This window comes from Patagioenas fasciata, chromosome 1, assembly GCF_037038585.1.
Source record: "Patagioenas fasciata isolate bPatFas1 chromosome 1, bPatFas1.hap1, whole genome shotgun sequence".
In the NCBI taxonomy this organism is placed as follows: domain Eukaryota; kingdom Metazoa; phylum Chordata; class Aves; order Columbiformes; family Columbidae; genus Patagioenas; species Patagioenas fasciata.
In genome coordinates this window covers 115,650,664-115,675,417 of record NC_092520.1, presented here as the reverse complement: position 1 = coordinate 115,675,417, position 24,754 = coordinate 115,650,664, and positions in this window count along the sequence as shown.

Below are 24,754 nucleotides of genomic sequence, written 5' to 3'. Positions count from 1 at the left end.
AAAATTAATTACCTATGGAGAGTGTTACTATGTTTTGCTTAATGTCCACACCAGCAACTAAGAACTGGCAATCTGCAATGATTTGAAGCGCAGTGTTTTGCTGATATTTATGTTGTCCAAGGCTCAGTGGGCAGAAAGTTCAAACTGAGTTCAATTGAAGTCAAGAGGTTATTTAACAAGTATAATAATTTAAACGGTATATACTAAATGGTTCTGGTTTTCATGACAATATTTCCTGTAGAATTTGACACATTATTTCCCTGTCATATAATACAAGGGCTATGGAGTTTTCCAATCTTGTCCCTATTAGTTAATAGAGACGGTATTATAATATTATAGTTGGAGTGATACCTGAGGTCACGTCTTTTCTTTTTCACAGCTGTCTATGTTTACTGAACTGTAACTGATTGTATGTTGGAAAGTAAAATGTGGGAAAGCAAGATGTGCGGTTCCAGCCACCTGGATGATAAAGAAAGATCAATACTAACATGACCATTTGGATGGTCGAAGACATAATACTAACATAATGAAATATTAAGGGCCTTGGACAGATTACTTTGAAGTACGTTTCTCGTAATTGTAAAAAGTTATAGCCCAGACTCGTGAGAATGATATCTCGGGCCGGATAACTGCCGCCAAGTGCATGGGATGTGTGAATGTCCTTGGACCTGGTCTGTGAATGAGTGGAAAAACAAGTGAGACAAATATCACATGAGTTTAGTGTGTTCTTAATAACAATCAGTGGAAAAGTACCTTTTTGTAAACATCTCAGTCCATGTGCGTATCTGTAAATCCTATAAATTGTCAATGGTGAATAAAGAAAGCAGCCTAAGCCTAGGCCTAGGTCAGCTCTTGGCTTGGCCAGGCTCTGAGCTCCTTCCTGAACAAGATCTCTGCCTCTGCGTGAATTTCTGTCTGCGTTCTGGTATGCATCGTTCCTAATCGCCGCAATTGTATATGATTTGGTTAATTCCCAAGTCTGTATACTTCATTGCATATTCATGAATTCATCTGTAATCATTTAATACAGAATATTTAAGACAACTTTTAGAGCAGAGTTCAAGATCCACAGCATTCCTTCATTAGTCCTTGTAGAAGGTGCCTTTATTGGTGAAATACAGTTGTATGAGACCTCTCATTCACTGTTTTATCCCAGGAATTTTCTTATCTATTTTTTCATTTAGTGATTCATGATCAATAGTAGAGTTTAAAAAGTCTGGAGATAGTCTATATCTTTTAGAGACTTCCCAGAGACATGAATTAAAACTTTTTTTAACCGAAAGAAAACATGCTTTCTAATTTTTAAGCAGTACTATATACAGTGATTTTACTGAATGTGATAATCTCCTGTTCCTCCACGAGCTGTAACTGAAATAAACCTTACCCTTTTTCTTGTATTGCATTTGGTGATCTCTACACATACTGGATGTAGTCCAATTCAAACACATTTAAAGGATTAAAATAGAAATTGGTTTGAGGATTTAAACATCCATGAATTATGAAAAAGCTTAAACATATATAAAATAAAATATGCTGAAGGGCCAAGATTAATATTTGAGGTTTTATGTTAGACACTAGAGTGTGTCTTAATCTCTAAATCAGTCGTTTCTTATAATCAAGGATAATTAATAGTCACTGTCAGGGCCTTATAGAAGTACCTGGCTGATGTGAGATTTGCGCTTTAAGATTAGACCATCTGAATGCTAGAAATATCGGCTTCTTTCCCCTGGCATTGCAGATATCAGATGATTATCATGCTTAAAATCTGCTTAATCTGGTATTTAAGTGGCCTGTAATCCTTTATACTTATAAATTCCCACAGTTTCCTAGTATTTTCACTTACAAGAGCAAATATTAACTGTTAGCTTGCAAATTTTGAATATGCAGATAGGAAAATTACTGAAATAAATTTTGACTCTGTTGAGAACAGGTTTGCCAGCTAGGCTGTGGACCCTCTGGCCCTGGAGGTTTTTAAAACTTGGCCACACAAAGCCTTCAGCAGTTTGAGCTGAGCTTTGAAATTAACCCTGGTTTGAGCAGGGGGTGGATTAGGTGACCTTCAGAGATCCCTCCAACCAAAGTCTTTCTGTGGTTCTAAGAATAATTATGTCAGCTCCAACAAAAAGGTCCCACAGTAAAAAGGTCCCACAGTTTTCTCATTAATAAAGAGCAAAAAGGTTGAAATAGAAGACAGTACCTCTGCTGTGTAATTCTTTTCCGTAAAGCAGAATATTTATGTACCTTTTCTTCAGACTCCTTAGTGTCAGAAACATTCTAGTGTCAGTAAAACGAGAAACTGATAAAATTATGATTTTAAGTGTACAATGTGGCAAAGAATGAGATTAGATATATGCTAATTTAGTCGGTTATGTTTAAAAGCTTTCCACAGTGCATTGAATGTAATTTGAAAAGGAAACTTCTGGTCTTTGTTCTTTTCTGCGAGCCTTCAGTAGGACTGGTGGAATTTCCATATTTGATAATGAAGTATTAAAAAAATCTAGATATTATTTATTAAAAAATGTTTTCTTCTTAATCTTTGAAAAAATTGCCAGTGAATATTTAATGTTCTGACATATTTCTGAAATGTTAAGATGCTTATAATAATAAAAAATTCGATTTATTTTGAAAGACATTGTAGCTATTTAAAATCATCAAATAAATAATTTTAAGTTGCATTTTCAAGATTATGACATCTTGCTTCTGATTTATTTTTCAGACAGTGTTACAATTTTTTAAATTTAATATTTATTTAAATTTATTTAATATTTTAACCTAGTTTAAGACGGTGGCAAATTGTATTGCAATTATGAGAAGCTGCATCCTAATTAGATATTATACTCTCTTTAGAGAATAGATACTCTCATCACTTCAGTCACTACCTGTTATGAAATATTAAAAAATGGAAAACTAGGACTTGATGCAGTCTCTCTAAATACAGATATTTATTATCATCCATGGAAAAAGAGAATGAAAGGTACCAGGAAATGTGAAATTTCAGTTCATAAATTTGCCACTAGTAATCTCATGCTGAAGGGCTTCGCCGAAGCAGAAAGCGCCAAAAATGCTGGAAAAACTATTTGACTATTGACTAAAGATGAGTTTGACTGAAAAATTAATTTTTATTTGCATCTGTATAACTGTTTTTCATCCCAGCTCTGAAAGAGAATGGGGGAGCAGGAAAGAGGGTGGTGAGCAACAGGGTCCTGATACATAAATATTCCACCTTTGATGATCAAAATCTGTGTCTGAATCCAGGAACCAGGACTTGGACCGTTTTTATGGATAACATATTGCAGATAATTTCAGCACAACAGAATTTCTAAGCAGACAATCACATTCAATAAGGTTATGCAGCTCTAGGTCCTAATGAGCATACACTGGTGCCTACCAAATAAACAGTTAGGCATTCTTGCCATATGGAAAGTTATCTTCAGTGTTTACAATGACATCACCCAGCTGTCACTGCACAGCGGCCAGCAGTAGAATTACTCTCTTTTCAATCTGCCAGGAAACTTCAAAGGCAAGATACCATCAACATGGATTATTTTTTTTTAATACTACACTCCATACAGATAAGAAGCTGTTGCAGACATCTTATTTCCATAATAAATCATTAATTTTAAAAGACAATGACATAGAGAAATACTTTCCTGCACATACCAAAATGATTTGGCTAACCTTTGAATGGCAACATAACTCGAAGAAGAAAGTTCTCATGTCATGAAAGACTTACTGAACTGATTTCTTTCAGGGGTATTTTGTTGCCACAATTAAAGGTGTAGATTTTCCATATTAGAAAATATCCTCTAGGGCAATACAGTAGACAACACGTTTTTAATCCCTGGCTTGCAGGACGGTTCAAAGTTGTTTGTCTACATTGCAAAATACATTTTTGTGGCAAGATCAGGATGGGTTCACATTAGAGTAGAAGAGGTCACAATGAGAGAGTTAATGAAGGACGGCAAGGCTGTGATAGTGTAAGAAGAGTGAATAGGGACACTCTGGAGGCGAAGAAAGATACAGTTACAAAGGAGTCAGTTGTGTTTTTGTGGGTGTTGTGGTATTAGTAATAATTAATGCAACTCAAATGACTGAAGCAACTAGGATGAACTGATGTGGCTTCGTGATCTATGGGAATCCCTAGGCAGTGGATGAAACTGTCTCTTTCTCAGTCTTGTTCTCTTATATCTTATCTCCTATGAAAATCTTTCTGTTTGACAGTCTGCCTAGCCCGTGGCTTGGTAATATAGCCTGTTGCTTATTTTACCTGCTTCTGGGACCTGCTCTGAGTCTTGCTCTGGAAGGTGTATTGATAATAAAATAGATATTGTTGTAATGGTAAAAGCATTAGAAGTCAGAAGAGAAGATAGGTAGAAAGAGACAAGCTACAAAAAAATCTCAGGAAATCTTGAAAATAAGTGGACTATAGAACTACTAAATAATTTGGAACCTGCCTATTTAACTTTTTAATGCCCTGTCATCAGGCCAGAATATAAGATATAGGGGTATGCTGGCACCATATTTTCCAAAAGCTGTCTATTACTGGGAATCCATTGCTTGCTATGTGAAGACCTGCAGGTGTACAACTGGGCCCCAGGCCTGAGATTTGGCAACCTGTACAGCTACAAGCGTCTGGGCAGAATATGCAAAATTTCTGGGCATGAGAAATAATAGAGTGAGTAGATAACAAAATAGTAGATAGTGTTCCAATTGACAAAATTTTCACTACAACTAGTAATACATCTAGAAACCAGTGGGTAAAAGAGACTTTCCCATTGTTTTTTGAAGTATCTTTTTCTTGATTGATGTTTTCCTGTAAAATCACATCATTCTTTGAGATCATCACTTCGGATACATAATAAATTAATTTCCATCATAAGTTATAAAAATCTCTTTCCTTTTTAAGGCTTATCTTCAAAATGGAGTTATTAGTTCACAAAAAATCAATAATTTGAGGTCACTGTCCTTTACGAACTTTTCTCAGGTGGCTAATAATCAATAGGTCAGACAAGATCCTATTCTATCATAGCATGTAAAAGGTTAATGTTACCCTCAAGACACCAATTCAGTTAATTTAAGACAAACATAGTTTTCTAAAGATTAGGGCAAAATGCATCTCATAATGAAGAATTTATCATTTTTCACAGAAAACCATGTGCCTAAACAATATAGCTTCAACTGATTAAAAATATTTTCTGTTCACAACACAGAACACGATATATATCACTCTGCTAGTCAAGTTTTATTTCAAAGTTTTATGTGCAAGATGCACTCTTCTTCACATACACAAATCCATCTGAAGAATTTTGGAAAGTGAAAAATAATTCACATTCCCTAAGACTTATCCCAGTAAAATGACAGATATCCTTGACTGTAGCTATTTCCTGTTCCTCCTGCTACCATCACATTATCTGAGATCCCACTCTGCTCTGCAATGAAATTCTGAGTGTTCAGAATGGCACGAAGAGTGTCATCCTGACCTAGTTCCTTGTAACATCAGGTTTTTATTCTTTCTCTGGTTTTAGTACAAGCATGAAGAAATTTCAATTAGGTTTTTCCTTGTGGTCTTTTCCAGAATCAGCTAATCTTAACCTTCCTCTTCTTCATCTTTTATCAGAACAATTTGTTTAGCTGTGAATAAAGACTGAATATGGGAATGAACAGCTGGAATCTGTCACCATGATACATGGCTTCTATCACTCATTGAGTGTTTGCAAGTTTGTGGTTTCACTACTGAAGGATTTCAATGATGTTATTACTGCACCCTGCACTGCACAAAGCTGCTGCCTTGTTCTTGTACCACCTCAGGCATCATGTAAGTAGATTTAAATCTATTACAGTGCTGCTATAGAAGAGGAAATAAAATTAAATTACATTAAGTTAAATTACTTCCAAAGAGGAGACTTGGGAAAATTTTATATTAATGTATTTCTATAGATGAAGAATATTTTTAAGAATTGTCCTTGGAGGAAGAATCTTTTAAAAATTTGACTGTGTTCATTATTACATGAGAGAGTTTGCTCACCTCTGCAGAACAAACTGCAGTTCTGTTTCCATGGTTAACTGTATCATCATAAGCATAGAACCCTGGTTCCTAGTGTTCTGAGCGGTACAGAGTCCATCGTCATTTAGGGCTAGTTTAGGGCTTTGTAACACTTGCCCCAGGTTTCCTCTTGGTCCCCTAAGATACTCGTGTGACTCTTGTGAATAATCTGCTCATGGTAAGTGAATCATCTGTTTAAAGGTTAAGATTTCATTAATGTTGAATACATGTAAAATGTCACTTTAAGGGAATCTTGGTCTCAGTTTATATCTATATATATATATATGTATTTGTTTAAATACATTAAAGAACTGTACAGATGACATAAACTATTTTTGAAGAGAAGACTTACTAGTTTTCTGTAAAGCCCAGTCAATCTCATTCCTTCAACAAATTGGAATTCAATTGCTTATTAATAAAAAACAATCTAGCTTATTTTTCTGAAAAGCACCTATTCAGACTCATCAGGTCCAGCTACCTTTTGCACATTTAGAAGTTGACACACTGAGTCTTTTCCTTCCTTCACAGTTTAGTTTCACTGTTCCTCTTATGGTTGACTTGTCACAGAGGTCCAAAGTTTAAGCCAAATGTCCTTTCTCAAGGACATTTCTCAAGGACATTTCATGATTACCTTGCTCACAGAGTTTAGTGGTGTAAAATGACAACTGCCCATGTGGGAAGGCCAAAAGAAATAAAGTATGTTTAGAGATAATATTAAAAGTATTTTAAGCCTAATTCCATGAGGTAAAAGTTAAAGTTGTCTTTCTACTTCGTTTTACGTATTCACACTTTCTTGGGGCAGAAAATACGCCCATAATTCCTATAAAGTAACTCTTGCTACAGAGTACATTATATTCTAAAGCAAAATCTCTATTCAAAATCTTTTTTTTTTTTTTTTTAACAAGAATATTTATGCATGAATAGAGACATTTGTACATAGGTAGCCCTAGAAACTAATAACACATTTTGAACAAAAACAAAGGAAAAATGCAATATAAAATGGTTCACAGTCCACAGATGAAAGTATTCAGCAAGATCTTAAAGTCTGCAGTCTGGGAGAGTTCTCATTTCCCTCATATAAAATCACAAATAAGGTTTTCTTATGTGAAGCAGGTTGCAATGATCAACAAAAATGAGTTTGAAGAAGAACAGCTATGGCATTTTAGCCCAGTAATACTGTATTGCCATTGCTAGTAACAGGCTACCAATAAGATTTTCAAGGCCTCAGGAATAAAGTTTGTCAGGCTTGGTTTACCTAAAGTTTCCTTGATGTTCCCTGACCGCCAGACTGTTGATTTCATTTGGTTTTCCTGGAACAACTTTTTTTTTTTTTTTTCCTTTTTAAATGACTGGGTAGCTATGGCTAGAATTTGTTTTACTTTTCCTTGTATTTGTATGGAACAACCATAGTTTTCATACAAACAGTAACAGCAAGCAGCCGTTCTGTCCAAATGAAATATTTATGACTATTATAATGATAAAGTGGAGAGGAAAACAGACCTAGCTTTATAGTAGAGACATTGAGAAGTGTTCCCTTTCCATTTCCCAAAGTTCTTACACTTTGTTCTATTTTAAGTTAAATGTTATAGCAACATTTGGATGAGAACTGGTGATGTTATGGATGTGAGTCACAAAATAACCACATAGTTATTTAAAGTTGTACTCCTTTCTATTAAAATAATTGAATTTTTTTGTTAATCAAACTCTTAGCACTGGATCAATGTATTGGATCAAACTCCTAAAACTCAGCAACTTATGTTCTTGTACTTCAGTTCAGTCAATTCAATTAAAATGCTCCCACTATATATGATTAAAAGTCCACTGCAGACATGGACTATGCTTACTGTCTGGACCAGACACTACATCCACATTGTCAAATAACCTACAGATATTCTTTTGTTTTCTTGTTCCATTTATTGATGTGGTATGTATTTTAACTGTTAAGTATTTTAAAAAATATATACTCACTTAAAACAGGTAATCTTGTGTTTTCCACTAGGAGACTTCTCCACAGACAGAATCTACACAGAGTGCTTTGTGAAAATCAGCTGGGGGCTGTCTGACATCACATGAAAGTGGGATGTCCAGCATCTGAAGAGATGTAAAATTTACTCTCTATCTAGATTTCTCTTTTTGTTTTATCTTATTTAAACAACTACTTTATTATGCCATTTGTTGTCAGGTCTTTTCTTACTGAGTTCCAAAAAGAACCTTATACCATCTGTCCCCTCACCCCGATGAAGAACATTTTGTTTATTGGATTTTAAGATATTTCTGTTTACTTACCAACATGGAAGATATTGGAAAAGTGACCTTATCACATGTCGAGGCATCTTAGTTTAATTCTTAAATTTTCTGTTAGGTGTCAGCTTGTATAGGAGAGAGCTGGACAACATCCATAATAATGTCACTGAATGTCTTCTTAAGAATAAGACAGCATTGTTATAACCAACATTTTACGTTCTTTTAAATCATAAAGCCAAACAGCACATTTTGAACTTTAATAGGATACTTTTCTAGTAAAGTACAAGAAAGATAATTGCATGTGCATCAAATGAGTGGATTATGGCTCTTCAGAAGTTAAAGTTCATCTCTGTAATTAAATCAACTCTAGTAAAAAGAGTAGCTTTGCAGAAAGGTCATACATGAGTGCTGAGAGGCTGCAATCCAAAACATCTAAAATAAAAAACAGATTAACTGCCTAACAACTTGTAAATCTAGTCTGTCCTGTATACCTACTGACAAAGCCAAGATGTTATGGTAAGAAATTTTTAAATAAACTTGAAAAAGAAGCTAACTTACATTGGCAGATTATTTGCATTGATGACACTTAGTGTAAAACTTGTTTGAATATGACAAAAGTTCTATTATATTTTTATTTGTCTTTTTTTTTTTTATTCCTATTTCCAAGACTTAATGAAACTAGAAATAGATCTTCATAAAATTGTAACAGCTGGGATTTCAAGCGACCCTAAAGGTCAGCTAGTACTAAACCCTCTGCCATGGGTAAGGACACCTTCCACTAGACCAGGTTGCTCAAAACCCTGTCTAACCTGACCCTGAACTCTTCCAGGGCTGGGGCACAACTTCTCTAGGCAGCCTGTTGCAGTGCCTCACCACTCTCACAGTGAAGAATTTCTTCCTTATATCTCATCTAAATCTACCCTTTTTCAGTTTAAAGCCATTGCCACTTGTCCTGTCACTACAGGTCTTTGTAAATGTCCCTCTCTAGCTTTTTTGTAAGTCCCGTTTATGTACTGGAAGGCTGCTATAAGGTTTTCCCAGAGCCTTCTCTTCTGCAGGTTGAACAACCCAAACTCTCAGCCTGTCTTTATAGGAGATGTGCTCCAGGCCTCTGATCCTCATGACTCTCCTCTGTAGGTTCATGTCCCTCTTCTATTGGAAGCCCCAGAGGTGAACACAGTACCAGGTGGAGTAGTGAGGAAGAATCACCTCCCTTGACCTACTGATCACACTTCTTTTGATACAGCCCAGGATACAGTTGGCTTTCTGGGCTGCAAGTGCACATTGCTGGCTCATGTTGAGCTTCTCATTAACCAATATCCCCAAGTCCTTTTCATTAGGGCTGCTCTCAGTCCATTCTCTGGCCAGCCCTGCTTGAAATTGTCCCAACCTATGTGCAGGACTTCGCACCTGACCTTGTTGAACTTCATGAGTTTTCACAGGCACACATCTCAAGCCTGTCAAGATCCCTCTGGATGACATCCCTTCATTCCAGTGTGTCAACCTAAGATGAAGCTTTAATCAGTTATTATTTTCTTGTTACTGGAACTTCTGACTGACTAGTATTCATCATACCAAATAAACAAATTTATGGCAGCCCCTGGGGAATGAATGATGAAGTACTCTCTCCGTTCTTTTCCGTGCTTGTTTAATTCAGTATTTTCAGTACTTCTTTTCTCTAGTTAAAAAATACATGCATAGATTAGAGGAAGATAAAACCAATTAAATTTTAAATAGAAAATCAATAAAACTAAAAATAGAGTCGATGTCTAATAAATATAAAAATCCCTAATTGTATACTCTTAAAGTGTAACTTTAAAATTATATCGTGATTAAAATGCATATTTTTTTAATAAGTTCTGAAGATTTCAGCATGAGATATTTTCATTTGAAGCATAAGCTTGAAAGCAACAACTATTCGTGTCATGTACCTTGAAATCAGAAACAGATTATTTCTACATGATTCATAACTATAATAATCCATCCTTCATCTTTACAACCTGTGCGACAGAATTAAGGTCTTCTTTTGAAACAAGCAAGGTACTGTATATGTGTGGGGATGTTTGATGTTCTACCTGCCCAGCACATAACAACAGATCCTTCCACAACACAGAAATCGAGTGTAGGATAAGCTAAGTAGAGATGTGTAGGGTTGAGAAAAGGTAATAATTTGACAATGTATGTGTATAACCTACTCTGTGAGCTATGATGAGTTACAGTATGTTTTACAGGAACTGGCATGATGTGAACAATGAAGTGTTATTGCAATCGTTTCTTGAAGTAAATGTATCTAAGACATAAAAAATGTTAATGCAGTAAAGTTTGGAAATGATCCAGTACGTTTTTTTTATGAAGACTGTGCCAAACTCTTTCCTGTTCTAGCTTATCAGAGATTTGAATGTGCAGACTCTCTTATAAATTCCTCCTGAAAAAATCTCTATACCACTCATTTGGAAGTTCTGTGCTCTGTGTGTGTTACTTCCAATTTACCTATAATGAATTTAATTTGAAATGTTGTCTCTGTGCAACATCAAATCCTGTCAAAATACTTATTTTTTTCTTTCAAAGATCCATTGCTTTTATGTCATCAATGATTCAGAGAGAAAAAAAAAAAACACAACAACAAAAACAAACAAGCAAACAAACAAACAAACCCCAATAGTTCTCGGTAGGTGTTTCACTTTTGTTTCATTACCTGAAAGATAATACATAAATATAATTCTAAGGGCCATTAATGAAATATTTTTTTAAAAGGTTGAAAACATAAACTTTGAAATTATTTTAGAATCTGAAGAGATAGAGAACAGAATAGAGTTAATGTTATAATTTTTTGAAGGTAAAAACAGTTTAATTACAAATATTGCTCATTTTATATATATATTTTAATATATGTATATATATGTATATATGTATCTATACATTTTATATATACATTTTTATATATGCTCATTTATATACATTTTTAAAATGAATCATCTATTTGTATTTAATATTTGCTAGTGCAACAAAATAGATTTATTCAGAAATTTGCAATGTGTACCAATATTCACTGAATGTTTAAAAATATTTTTAATCACTGTTTAAGTCGAAGTCAACCATTCCAGATATAAGGCTTCTCAGAACTTAAGTTGTTTCTATAGATCTAATTCACTCTCCTATATATAATATGCATTCTAATATAACTCTCTAGTTAAATGGTCAGATATTCATTTTAGCTTTTTCTAACAACTTAATAGTGCTAGAAGATGAAGGAGCAAACATGGGCAGATATAAATAGTCCTGACTGAATATTTCTGTGCAACCTAAGTCATCATTTTAGAACAATGCACAGAGAATATAATTCTTCTAAATTTTCAGTTGTTCAGAATTTTGATCAGTCTGAAAGGCAAATTCAACTTGAATGCATATAGGAAAGTAATGAATAAATTAAATATCTTTTACCTGATGGAACTGTATCATTGACTTGTAGTTTTTACAGTAGGAGTGGATTTCTTGGGGCAGCTTTACAGATTGGAAAAGGGCAAAATGAAAGTTCTGACACATGGTTTAGCTTTACTAATAATTAGCTTTACTAATAATTAAAAGGCCAAGTACTTTGCCATTAATTCAGAAGGTAAAATTACACAAGCCTTCCCTTACAGCTATGTTGGAAACTGTGATATGTCAGAAAGGACACATGGTTTGCCAAGTCGTTTGGAAGAGTAAATCATAGGGCAGGCAGCTATAACTGCTATCTATTTCCTGTGCTTTATACTGTTCATTTGATAAACTCATATGCCATAAGTATACGCTAACTATTCACTGAGACATCTTGTCTTAGGAAGCTGTGCCTCATTTTCCTAAAGCACAAGAGACTAATATGCTTCTCCTGATTCATGTGAGCATAAATATCTCATTAGCTGCTGTAAAAAAACTTAATTTGGAGATAAAAATATGTACTGCAAATATGGACCTTTTGTAACTGGAATGACTAAAAAGATCATAAACCTATTTTAATACTTTTACTCATACGCTGCATATTTTAGTCTGTATTAACGTGGTTCAGATACTACACGACACAAAATTTTCAAGATAGCATATCCCATAATCAAAACTGTAATGCACTCATACATAAAACAGAGTATTAACTATTGCTTTAGTTATAACAATTATTGTTGTTGTTATTATTATTAATGTAATATATAATTTATAAATGAATTTTCTATATGAGGAGGAAACAATCTCAGAAATTTTGCTGGAGAAATTAGTAAATTAGCAGAGTAATTACAGTCTTCAGAAGTCAAGATGCAAGATGAACAGAATACCATTTAGAACTAGAATTTCATTCCAGTTTAAAGACAAAGATTTAACATGGAAAACATTAAAGATAATTTTGACTTGTCTCTGAAATATCTGGTTTTTATTGTCTCATTTCCTGTAGGCCAAGTCATAGAATTCTTCTTAGGCATATTACCGAAATAATATTTTCTCTAAAGTAGTAATAAAGCAGTAAGATAGTTACATCACTACCCAGAATGCTGAAAGTTAAGGGCATGATAATGTCTACAGTACAGGCAACATGACTGTTAAATGACTATTAAAAGATATACTAGTTTATTTTAAAAACAACTGTGTGATATATTAAATGCATATTAAATGCAAAATGAAATAGAACAGTGAGACAATGGATGAGATTTGTTGAAATCTTTATATGATAAGTATGATAAATCTAAGGTGTCTTTACATTAACAAGGCTTTGAAATCATCCCAGCATGTTTTCAATCAGCTATGTGGGAAACATAGAACAGGTAAAACCACTAGCAGGTAGTTGCATAACAGGTTAGCTGTTAACCAATGTTTTATTGCCAAAAAGGAAGACTATAATGAGAAAGGTTTTTGCAGGGATCCATCTTGGATCTGATTTTATCAATGTATTTCCATTAATGTTTGGATTGATGGTATATTTAACTAATTTGAAGATGACAGGAAGCTGGAAGAGACTACAAATCTCCTCACTAACAAAATACAAACAGAACAAAACACTTCCAGTAGTAAAAGGAATGATGAAATTCAACAGCAAGGACAGGGTATTGTGTTTATGGATAAATAATTACTTGCTCATGGACAGCTCTGAGAACAATAAGTTTGGCAGCAGTTCTGCTAGAAAGAATCCAGGGTTATTGTGGATACTGTGCTGGACATAAAGGAAGTATGTAGTTTTGTCACAGAAGAGAGATAAGCACCTGTACATGACATGAAAACAAATGTAAAGCCTGTACAACAGGAGTGTTAAGGCTCGGCTAGAGTGGTGTCCAGTTTGGGATATTGCCCTTCAGGAAAGAAGTGAAGAAATGGGAGAATATCCTCAGAAGAGGAAGATTTGTCTGAAATGTAGAAAAGATGCCTTACAGGAAAGAATGAAAAATTTGGTTTTGGTGGTATTGACCAAAGCAGAGAAATTTGAGGGAGACAACCTTGGAACAAATAGAGAAGGCTGATACAAAGAATCATCATGGTGTCTATATGATTACATTATGGCAAGGAATGCTCAAGTTAAATATTAGGGAGCATTTTCTATAAAATTGTGCAACTGAAAAAATGGCTTAATGAGGTTGTAGAACACCTGTCCTCAGACATATGTAAAGATATGCAGGACAAATGACTATCTTGCATATGATCCTGCACTGGAACGGTGAGTATGATGTCCATGACCTTTCAGCTGTATTTCTTTTATGGTTATTGCACATATTTTTACTGTAAAGGAATTCTGGTTATGATGATTAGTTATATTCTTTTTATTTATAGATAGTTTTCTGAAATACCTTTCTTGTTTTCTGTCCTTTTCAATGTCCAGATGATTAGTTTCATTTTGATTGTTTGAATAGAAAAGTGATCATGTGGTCTTGAATTACAGGAACACTGAACAAGTAAACAAAATCTGCCTTTTTCATGACAAAGAAGTACAAGTGTACAAACCCCTCCTCCTTTCTTCAGATCTTTTACTATTTTTAAGAAAAGTGATTAGGAAGAATATTGGAATGTGCATTTAAAGTAGCTGTCACTGAACACTCGCATTTCTCAACTAGATAGTTGAGTATATTCTATACAATGCGTATTTGAAACAGAATACTCTTGAGCTAGCTCCTGAGATACACAAACATTCTAGAGACTTACTGATAGTATTTAGCTATGGGGAATTGAATCGGCTACACATAATCGTAAAGGTAGAAACATTTTCAACTGAACTGAAGATACACAGGTGAATTGATGCTTCTAGTTGCCATCTACGTTGGCTTTAATCTTTGTCTATATTTTTGTATGTGACAGGTTGTGAGAACAAAACAATCCTCATTTAAAAGTATAACCAACACAAAAATATAATTTTCTGGAATTATCTGGACAGATTGACAATTATTGCCATTTGAGTTTCCAACAAAGATTTTATAATTGTTGAAGTGCCTTTGAAATAAGTTTCTTTAAGGGTAAATAGTGCAAATGGGGATCTTCTTAGAGAACAGAGGGGGGAAAAGGACTGTTGGAAAGTATCTACAAGGAAATTTTTCTATCATAGAGAGTTAAAAGCATTATATGTGTAGGAAAGGGAAGGAAGTTCTGCTGTGTAATGGATTAAAATCAGGGTTTCTTCGTGATCTACTTCTAAACAGTTCATATTTACTCCCTAATTATTGAAAGAAGAGGAAGCAATGGTCTGTAAAGTTACAGACTGTAATTTAATAAATTGTAAGTGATAATGAACATAATTTATCAGAAGTACTTAAATGAAATCCTCAATTTAACGTGCCATCTGTAAGATGTTACCTGAGTCTCATATTAGTTATCATTTGTGGTTGATCACCACATTACAGGCCTCCTGAATACTTTTACCTGTGAGCCTTTGACTGATTCAGTCTCAGTCATAAGCTACAGCAATATAATTTCCTCTGCTTACTAAATCTAGTCTGTCTATTGCCAATCCTTAACAGAAATTTCAGCCTGCAGAATGCTATGAAGAAGTTAATACACAATTAAGTTGTCTTGAAATCACTATGGTAAAGACAAAAATTATTTTAATCTTCGAAACTACAAATTGGCCAGGCCCAAAATACTGTGAAACATATGATTTAAACTTGTAGTTAGCAACTTCACTACCATGAGAACTCTACAATCACTGTATTTTGTAGTACAATGAGAAAAGTTGGTTAGTTCTGGTTTCCTTTCAGCATTTTTGAAGGAGAAAAAGGGATGTAGAACAGTCATTTGTCATCCCTTTTTTTTTTTTCTTTTTCTCTTCCTTTTTTTCTCTCATTTCTGTCCTTAAAAAAAGAAGTATTGGGATTTACAGATTGAAAAGAAGAAAGATCAGGAAAGTGATGAAAAAACTAGGTATTGGAAAACCCATTTCCTTTGAAAATCAAAATAACTTAGACTCATTACAGCCTTTTAAAAGCATGTATTTGTACTTTTCTGTGAACAAAATAATATAGAATTAAGTACACAAATCCTATTGAAAGCCTTTCAGATTTCTGACCCCAAGCCCTTTTTTTTTGTTTAATTTTTTATTTAAGGGTAACATTATCATTGCAGCGGTATATTCAGCAACATCACTATGTAAAAGGAAAACAGAACAGCATTATTAACTCTCACTTTCTTAAGAACTGAATCTAGAAATATTTTTTTTTAAGTGATCCACATAGGTCATTATAACATCGTTTTTCTTCTTAGCAGAGAAAATATGTGTGTCAAACCAGAAGACATGATGATTTTCGGTATTACCGGTAAATAACATTGGGCAAGTGTCTTGTGAATGTAAAATTATCTGGTCCAGGTAGAATAAGAATGCAGTCATATTTCTTTAAATTGGGTTATCAGGTGATATAACTAAACATCCACTGTTTGGTGGACTTGATTGGTAGATCCCATTATTTTGGAGACTCTTCTGAAAATCATCTATTACTGCTTGCAATTAGATATTGCAAAAGAGCTGGATAACGAGGTTGAAATAATCTGAAGATACTCAGATGAATTTTATGCATTTGCGTATATTAGTGTCTGCACAGAATATAATAACTAAAATCAGACCTTCATATCTTCAGATACCACTGAAGCTACTATGCTTTAGCTACTACTGACTACTATTAAATAACATTTGGCTAATAACACTCCAGTTAGATAAAAAAGAAACATTATCTTTCCTACAATCTTATTTTAAAAGAAATAAAAATATTATCCTTTACTTGTATCCATAAACAAATTGCAGCCATCCAGTCACATGAATAGTTGGCAAAGATGGTGTGTTGTACAACTAGAAATAGCAAATGTTTTTTGTCTTTTCATTCAAATCATTACATAGTCTGATTAGTGGTTAAAGAGTGTTAGTTTTCCCTTCCCCGAGTGGCCTTGGAAAGCAGAGCCTGTAATTTAGTAACAGCTGCAATGAATTAGCTGAAAACAATTAACTACAGAGGTAGACAATCCATATTATGAAATAAACAAAAACAAGCCATTCACACAATCAAGAGCCTCATCCTCCAAGTTTATTTGAACTGCTTATTCAAATTGCTTCAATGTTATTTCCCTGGGTGACAAAAAGTGTGAAACATGTTGCCATAAAAAGTAACTTATAAATGTTTATAAAGTATACAATCCTGCTATAACCTCTGGGGGGGTGGGTGTAACTTAACACATAGGTCTTGAAATGGTGCGTAAACAGAAGTACAGTCTTAATGAAATAAGCCTAGTTTCAGTTAAGTCTCTAATAACAATACCAGTGGAAAGATTAGTGACTTCAGTTCAACATGAATAAAGAACAATTTACGGATACTTCGATAAGTTTCTGATTTCTACATTTCATATGAACTTCCCCCTACAGTTCATCTTGATTTCAGAAAAATCAGTTTTTATCTTAGAAAAACCATAAACTGAAGGAAGATAACATAGCAGCAAACATGGAAAAAAGTAGAAATCAAAGAACTATTTACCTAAAAATAATTTATATCATTTTTATATTCAAAAGCTATACATATACATATACATATACATATACATATACATATACAGAGATATACATAACATATACAGAGATTCAGGATCTTCAGTGCAGCAAATCAGTTCTAAAAAATTGTTTAAGTATAATTATTCATGAGGTTTTCTGAAGCACTTGTCTGTTCTCCTACACCTAAAAATAATAACCCACTCTTGCCACTGTCTTGGAGTTTCCATAGCATGATCAAAGAAACACTGATGTTCGAGCTTTTGTGTTAGGCAGAGCTGATCAAAGTAGTAGCTGTCCAAATATACAGCAGCAGTAGTTCTTTGGGGTGGAAGAAATACATATCATATACGTACTATGTGGTTTTGCTATATACAAATAATATTTTGGGCATGAATTAATCACAACTAATTATAGGAGTGCGATTCATTGAAACACGTCATTTAAGGTCTGTCTGTGTACTTGTGTACATATGAGACATATCTCAACTCCTATTATACTCAATAGGGATCTAATCACTACATACACTGGAGTCTGGAGAACTATATAGGAGAAAAACTCTACTGTGAGCACAGTGAATCCTCATGAGGGTGCTTCTGTTCAGCTGCCCGTATACAAACATTTAAAGCCACTTACATATGTGACATAGGGCAAAATGGAGACACAGCATGGTACCCAACAACATCTCAGATGCACCTACGTTGCTGATTGTGAGCAAGTAAATCAGGCCCAAGTTTGCCACTTACATAGTCATTAAATATAAAGACTGGAGGTATCCTGACTGTTCCTTCCATAGGAATGTCTCAGACAGGGACCCCAGCTTCCTCTCAGTTGTAATCAAAGGAAATGGGTAGAATTGTTGGAATGTTATTTTTCTTTGTTTCATTGTTGTTTTCATATGCTGCCTTTTACTTCATTCTTTGTTGTGGCATGGAATTATAATTTTACTGTAATTAATACAAGAGAATGAAAGCCTCAGGAAAATGTACATAGCATAATACCGAGAATGTACTCTGTTTCTGGATTTTCTTTGGATGTGAGGGGAACTAAGTGTTTTATATTCTAGTAGAATAATCTACAGTTGAAGATCCTTAGAACAACATTTCACATACTGTGTTGTATGCCTCCCTTTGTCTACTGTTAGGTGAATTTTAAAAACTTACGCATCTATTTTGATGATTAAATCTTGGTATTATGAACAGAATTAATATACCCATTCCTTCTTGTGCCACCTGTGACCATCTGGTAGTTTTCATGTCTCATACAGAGGAGTATGACCCAAAGTTTTTGGAAACATAATCATAAACATGTGTCTCTCTCTGATTAGAGTGCATTTTGGTTTTATTGATGGCAGCTTGTTTATTGACTATACTGATGAAATCTTATTTTCCAAGAGATGTTTACCATTGAGGTTGATGGTGCCTGACTGTATGACCTTCAGCTGCAGAAACCCATCTGATATATTGCTACTAAATTAAGCAGATTAAATAAGATGTTCACATAAATGAAGACATTGAAAAATCGAATGGATGATTGATTTTAATAATTTGCTATTTTCTTATTTTTACAAGCTTTTAAATGACAAATATACTGTTCAGTTCACCATTTTATAAGCCAAAATATGAAGGTCAAGCTGTTCTAAATATGTGTTTTAACTAACATGTCCCAGGGCCCATCGTCAGTGTTGAAGACAGAGGCAAAGAGGGCATTAAATGTCTCTGCTATGTCTACATCATTATTTGTGAAGTTACCAACCTCAGCAAGCAACAGACAAATGTTATCTCTGATCCTCCTTTTTACTGTTAACATATTTTAAAATGGCCTTTTTGCTGTCCTTCACAGTGTTGATCAGCTTGGATTCTAAGTGAACCTTGGCCATACAAATTTTCTCTCTGCAGTGGAGAACAGCATGTCTGCAGATCTCCCGTGTCACCTGTCCTTCCACCTAAGTTCTAGAATATATGTGCTCAGCCAAGCAAGCCTTGTTAGAATCCATTTTTTTTCCCAAGACTAAATTAGTTTGGGCTTTATGGCCCACTATGTAGATCACTGCACTTCGTAGTTCTAAGAGTCACAAGAAAAAATAAACATTTCAAGGAAATTTTTTTGCCAAGTTTATTACAACAACGATTCCACTAGTGAAAGAAACTCATACATGGATATTAAGCCTGATAGAAGTATTACAAATTTAGATTTTTTTTTTCCCAGAGAGTTTTTACCAGAAACACTCAGATATTTTCTCATTTTCCCATCTCTGTCACAAATGAACTAAATAATATGACCATAAGGAAAAGATTTCAAGTGTTTCTAGATCTAATTGCATAACAACATGATTTATGGAATGATCTTACCTGTTAAAGAAATTTTGAAAAGGACTGTACTACAGCTGTCTGTATTTTAGGAACCTTAACAGATAGTTATTCTTGAATTTCAGTCTGGGAGAACACCAAAACAGCCTTTGAAGTAAAAGAAGTTCCTATTCAGAACTGTTAAAATGGATAAACTGTGCTGTGTGGTGTTAGAACAATGATGACTTTTTTTAGCATCATTTTTGATTAGCAGTGTGAGATAATTATGTGTGCACTATTATCACATTTATCACATCTCTTTCTCTGAAATAAATGACAGTATTGTAAAAAGACAGTTGTAAAAGACAATGGAGAATACAATTTTTTTTTTTTCTTTTTTTTTTCCCAGATACTGTATTTAGAAATCATGTTTCAGATACAAAGTATCTGAAAGATATTCAGTTCTCCCCTGAGCTCGAAGTCTGCATCTGATATGTTCCTTGTCCGAGTTACTGGAGAGATAAAAACCCTTCTAGGGGATAATTCACCTGACAGATTTAGGTTCTTGGGATGAGGTGAATCAGCAGCTAAGACCTTATTTCTTTCCATTGACTGTAAAGCAGATTAAGAGTGATTAGTTCACCACTATGCCTAGATGCACAACATCCAGGCTATCAAAGTTGATTTTCTTCAGGCAACCATATCGAAATCTCCAGTTTGGATAGCTATGGAAGGAACAATGTTAAAAGTTATAAAGTTTCTCAGTAATAATTTTTAAAAACAACAGGAAAAGAAACACAAAACCAAAACCAACCAAACAAAAAAACAATAACAACAACAACAATAACAAAACCGTTAAAGGATTAGGCAATAATAGTAAGCAAACAAGACATGCAAGAAGAAAAAATAATTTTTTATCCTTCAGTTGTCTGACCCAGGAACATTTTATGAGATTCTGAGGATAACTATCAAACCTGACATCCCAGTCTGGTATGATTACAGATGTTAGATCTGCTTCTTTGAAAATAAGTAGCATTACATTGTAAACACAGTAAATAAAAAAGAAAAAAAAAAAATCAGTACTAACTAGCTAATAATCTTGTTTACATGTGCAAAGTATGGACAATTACTTCATTGTAAGTAACAGATAGAAATAAGGTCTATGATATTGGCTTGCTACTTCAGAAACAACACTTTCCAAGCTGCTACTCCAGGTACTGATGCTTATTTAAGGAAAAAATATAGAGATAACAGTAATCTGTCTCCTTCACTGACTGCTTTGATAAGCGGGAAAACACCACTAACACTAAGACTGTCATCCTTTGTCTGTTAGCACTTGGTGAAAAGGTAGGGACAATTCACATTTCCATACTGTGTGACTGTACTGACATGACTAGTATCCTATGCTAACACATGACACAGATAGCAGGAGACATCTTCTAAAAGACATCTTAGATTAAAGATTTGAAAAGTTTGTTTGTTTGTTGTACATCACTGTGAGCCTTGAGAACCTGGTCCTTCAGTAATGCTGCATGAAAGATGCACTGGAGTGTCCCAGGGCTTTCTTTAACCTATGTGAGTGGCATCTTTACTCACAGAAACCAGGAGGCAAGAAAGGTTGGTGTGCATTCCAATCTTACTCTGTGGTAGTATAAAGACACTGCAAATATGGGACCTGGAAAATGTTCCTGGTTCTTATAAAGGGGACACCATTTCATATCTACCATACTCTGTGGACACTTTCAAGAAGATGAGTGAATCTTTGCCAAAAGGGTGACACTAAATGCAAAGATGAGTCTTCAGATTCAGTTCTGTGTTCTAAAAGCAAGGTGAATAAGGTGAGCTACTGCTTTTGAAATCAAAATGTAATCATTGTTTCTTCCAAAAGCTCTGGTATTTCTCTTGGTGTCTTAGACCCTGGGTTCTGAACACAGCTCAAAATGGAAAGAAAGATCTTTCTATATCTAATTGTATGAAAGTTCAAGGTTCTAATGTTTACCATTACAGATTTTTAAAATAAAGTTCTTCAACCAGTTCCTAATAAATGCTCAGATGTGAATTTCATTACAATCTTTAATGGCATGAAGTACATGTTGACACTGTAAAGAGGCAAGACAATTTCAAGCTTTATTGTGGTGGGAAGAGTTCTCTTTTAGCTCAAAGTGCACATCTTATAAGTGCAACTCAGGCATGCAAAAACATTTATTCTTGCAGTGTGTATGCAATGCTTAGTCCTTTTTCGTAATGAGTGCCAGGAGAGAATGTACTGAGATCCCAAATTATCACTGCAAGATCCAAGTGGACAGAAAGAAATGTGTTGTGTCTGCCTGCTTTCGTGCCTTCGTTTCATTGATGCAGAAAACTTTTGCAAATCATTAGGAACAAGGGGAAAGGTAGGAGGAGTGTCTTCCTTATGCGCTCTGCTTGTTATATCAGTCTCACCCGGTCCTGTAAACAGATACTGATATGTCTCAAATGAATGTGAGTACAGACTGTGACTTAAGAGAGACATAAAAGAAAAAAAAAATCCCAGTTTTAACTCTGTGATTCTACAATTGATGTCCACAGATAGAAAGTACTTTGTGGATTAAATCTTATGTCCACAATACTTAGGACAAATTTATACCATTGTCCTTCTAGTTTTAGATGACAGTGGCTTCCCTAAGCCTCCAGGTAGCACACCACTGAACCCCAGTGCAGCCTTGGACTACAAGCTGCATGGGAAAAGGTTACTTCTCTTTCATATTATCTAAAGACAAGTGCAACATTGGGCTTGAACAAACAAGTAATGATTTCTGTGTTTTGAATTAGTTTTTCAAAGACTTATTCTTTTACAGTTTCGAAGGTGTTGTAGGTAAGATTTATTTTAACACTCTTATATTTATATTTTAATATTATTAAGAATCATGTTTTCTTATGCATCCATATGCTGTGGACCCAATCCAGTCTGGGACTTGAAGAACAGATAAGTTTACACGAAACTAGAGATACTGCCCTTAAGCAAGTGAAATATATATGGTGTATAGGTTTACTAGAGACCATTCTCTGATGGATAAATTTCATTCCTCTTCTATGTATTACCACCAACCGCCTTGCACTTAAGATTTTGTAATCTTTGTTGGAATCTCTGTCATTACATATGCAGGGTTTTTTTAAGCCTCTTAAGACTCCTATTTAAAAACATACACATTTGTGCCTTAGAAATTACTATGAACTAATTCTTGATAAATATGTTCTATATTAAAATCTTCACAGAATGGGAAGCTTATGTATTTTCTTTGTAAAGTCTACTCATTGAGCTCTGTTATCAGTTACATACACTAGCAAGTACAATCAACTATCTGGAAATGTCTTTCTGTGAAAGTTGCACCGTGACACTAATCTTTGCATTTAGGTACTAAGTTTTGGTCCTGTAGTCTGTGAATCTGAATGCAATATCCACTTTCATTTCTAGCCCTGATCCTTATGTCATATGTTATTTACAAATTTTCAAGAGATATTCAACATATGTAGATGGATGCTATATGAAACAAATGCACACAGTCAAGAAACTGAAAATTCAGTGTTGCTGTAACAGATGAGCTAAAAATACAGTGATTTGTTTGTTTGTTTTTATTTCCTGATGAAGGTAACAATTTTTAGGAAGTGAAATCGTGTAATCATTCCATGTGGCTGTTCAGACACAGTGCAATTTTACCAGGTCATTCTATGACATATTTATTTTTCTTTGCATTTTGCTAGGTTAAAAGTGCAGCGCATAGGCTATGTGATTGCATTTGGTGTAGGCGGAAAGGTTTTGGTAGCAGTGGGACTGCATGGGGACCTCTGCAAGGAGATACCAGGGGCTGTCCCACCCCAAACACAGCCTGTTCAAGAGAGTTCCACAACAGACACATCACAGAACACAGCTGAACCCATCAGCCAAGCCGGTGGCACATCTATGAAAACATATTTAAGAGGTAAAACTACTGTATCGTGGCATATGTGAGAGAAGAGGGAGGAAAAAGAAGTGAAAGAAACAATTCTGCTGAAGCAGGCTTCTGACAGCTGCCAATGGTGGGAGACCCACACTTGAGAGGCCTGTGAAGGGCTGTACCCTGTGGTGTGGACCTACATGGCAGCAGTTCTTGAAGAACTGCAGCCTGTTGAGAGGACCCTTGATAAAGCAGGTTTATCCTGAAGGACTGCAGCCTGTGGAGAGGACCTATACTGGAGCAGAGGTAAAATCCGAGAAGGAACATTAGAGAGCAATTATTATGGACTGACCGTAACTCTCCATGTCCTCACTATCTAAATCTAATTTACTTGGAAATGAATTAAACTAGTAAGTGTGTTTTGCCTGTGATGGTAATTAGTAAGTAATCTCCCTGTCTTTCTCCAGAACCACAAGTTTTTCCATTGTATTTTCTCCCTCTATTCTGTTGAGGAGGGGGAGTGAGAGAGAAGCTAGATGAGCACCTGGCAGCCAACCAAGGCCAAACCACCATAGTGATTGAGGTTTGATTATGGAGCTTACCAAACACAAGAGATGAAAAAGAATATCACTTATTTGGGGTCAGATATCCCAGCCCAGCCAAAAATATACTTTGCTACAATAGTGTTTCAAAATTTTCTTAAACAACTTAAATTTCACTTTCATTTGACAATATTACTGTGCTGAAATAAAAGAATCTTGCATCAAAATATTAAAAGAAAGACAGAAAAATCTGTGACCCTCTGACATTTCTTCTGATTACCTCTCATGTGTTTTCTTACCTCAAGCTATGTCCTTACTTAGATCATCTTCAAAATAAGACTATTTGTCCAATTCATAGTTATACATGAGACTGGATTAGATAATGAAGCACCTTAAAGCTAATTAAATGTTCCACATATGTGAAAAATATTATGGAGGTGATAAGTAACAGACTTGACCTTCAGCTTCTTGTAAGCCAAAACTTTGAATATTGTGAAGAAAATGGAGTGCTCATGAATTCACACAAATTGTTAGTATTGCCTTCCGTACGTGACCCAAATTTTAAGTGTATTGGCACTTTCATTGTATCTCTAAATTCCATTTTCTTCTTCACATATCATGCTTTAAAATCAGTCATTAGCTCCCGTTTATGCTTGATCAAAGCAGGACAATAATGCGGTATTATTCTCAGTAAATATCCAGCTCTCTATAAGTAATCTGTTAGTGCTAAACCCTCAGAATATAAAGCCTCCTGG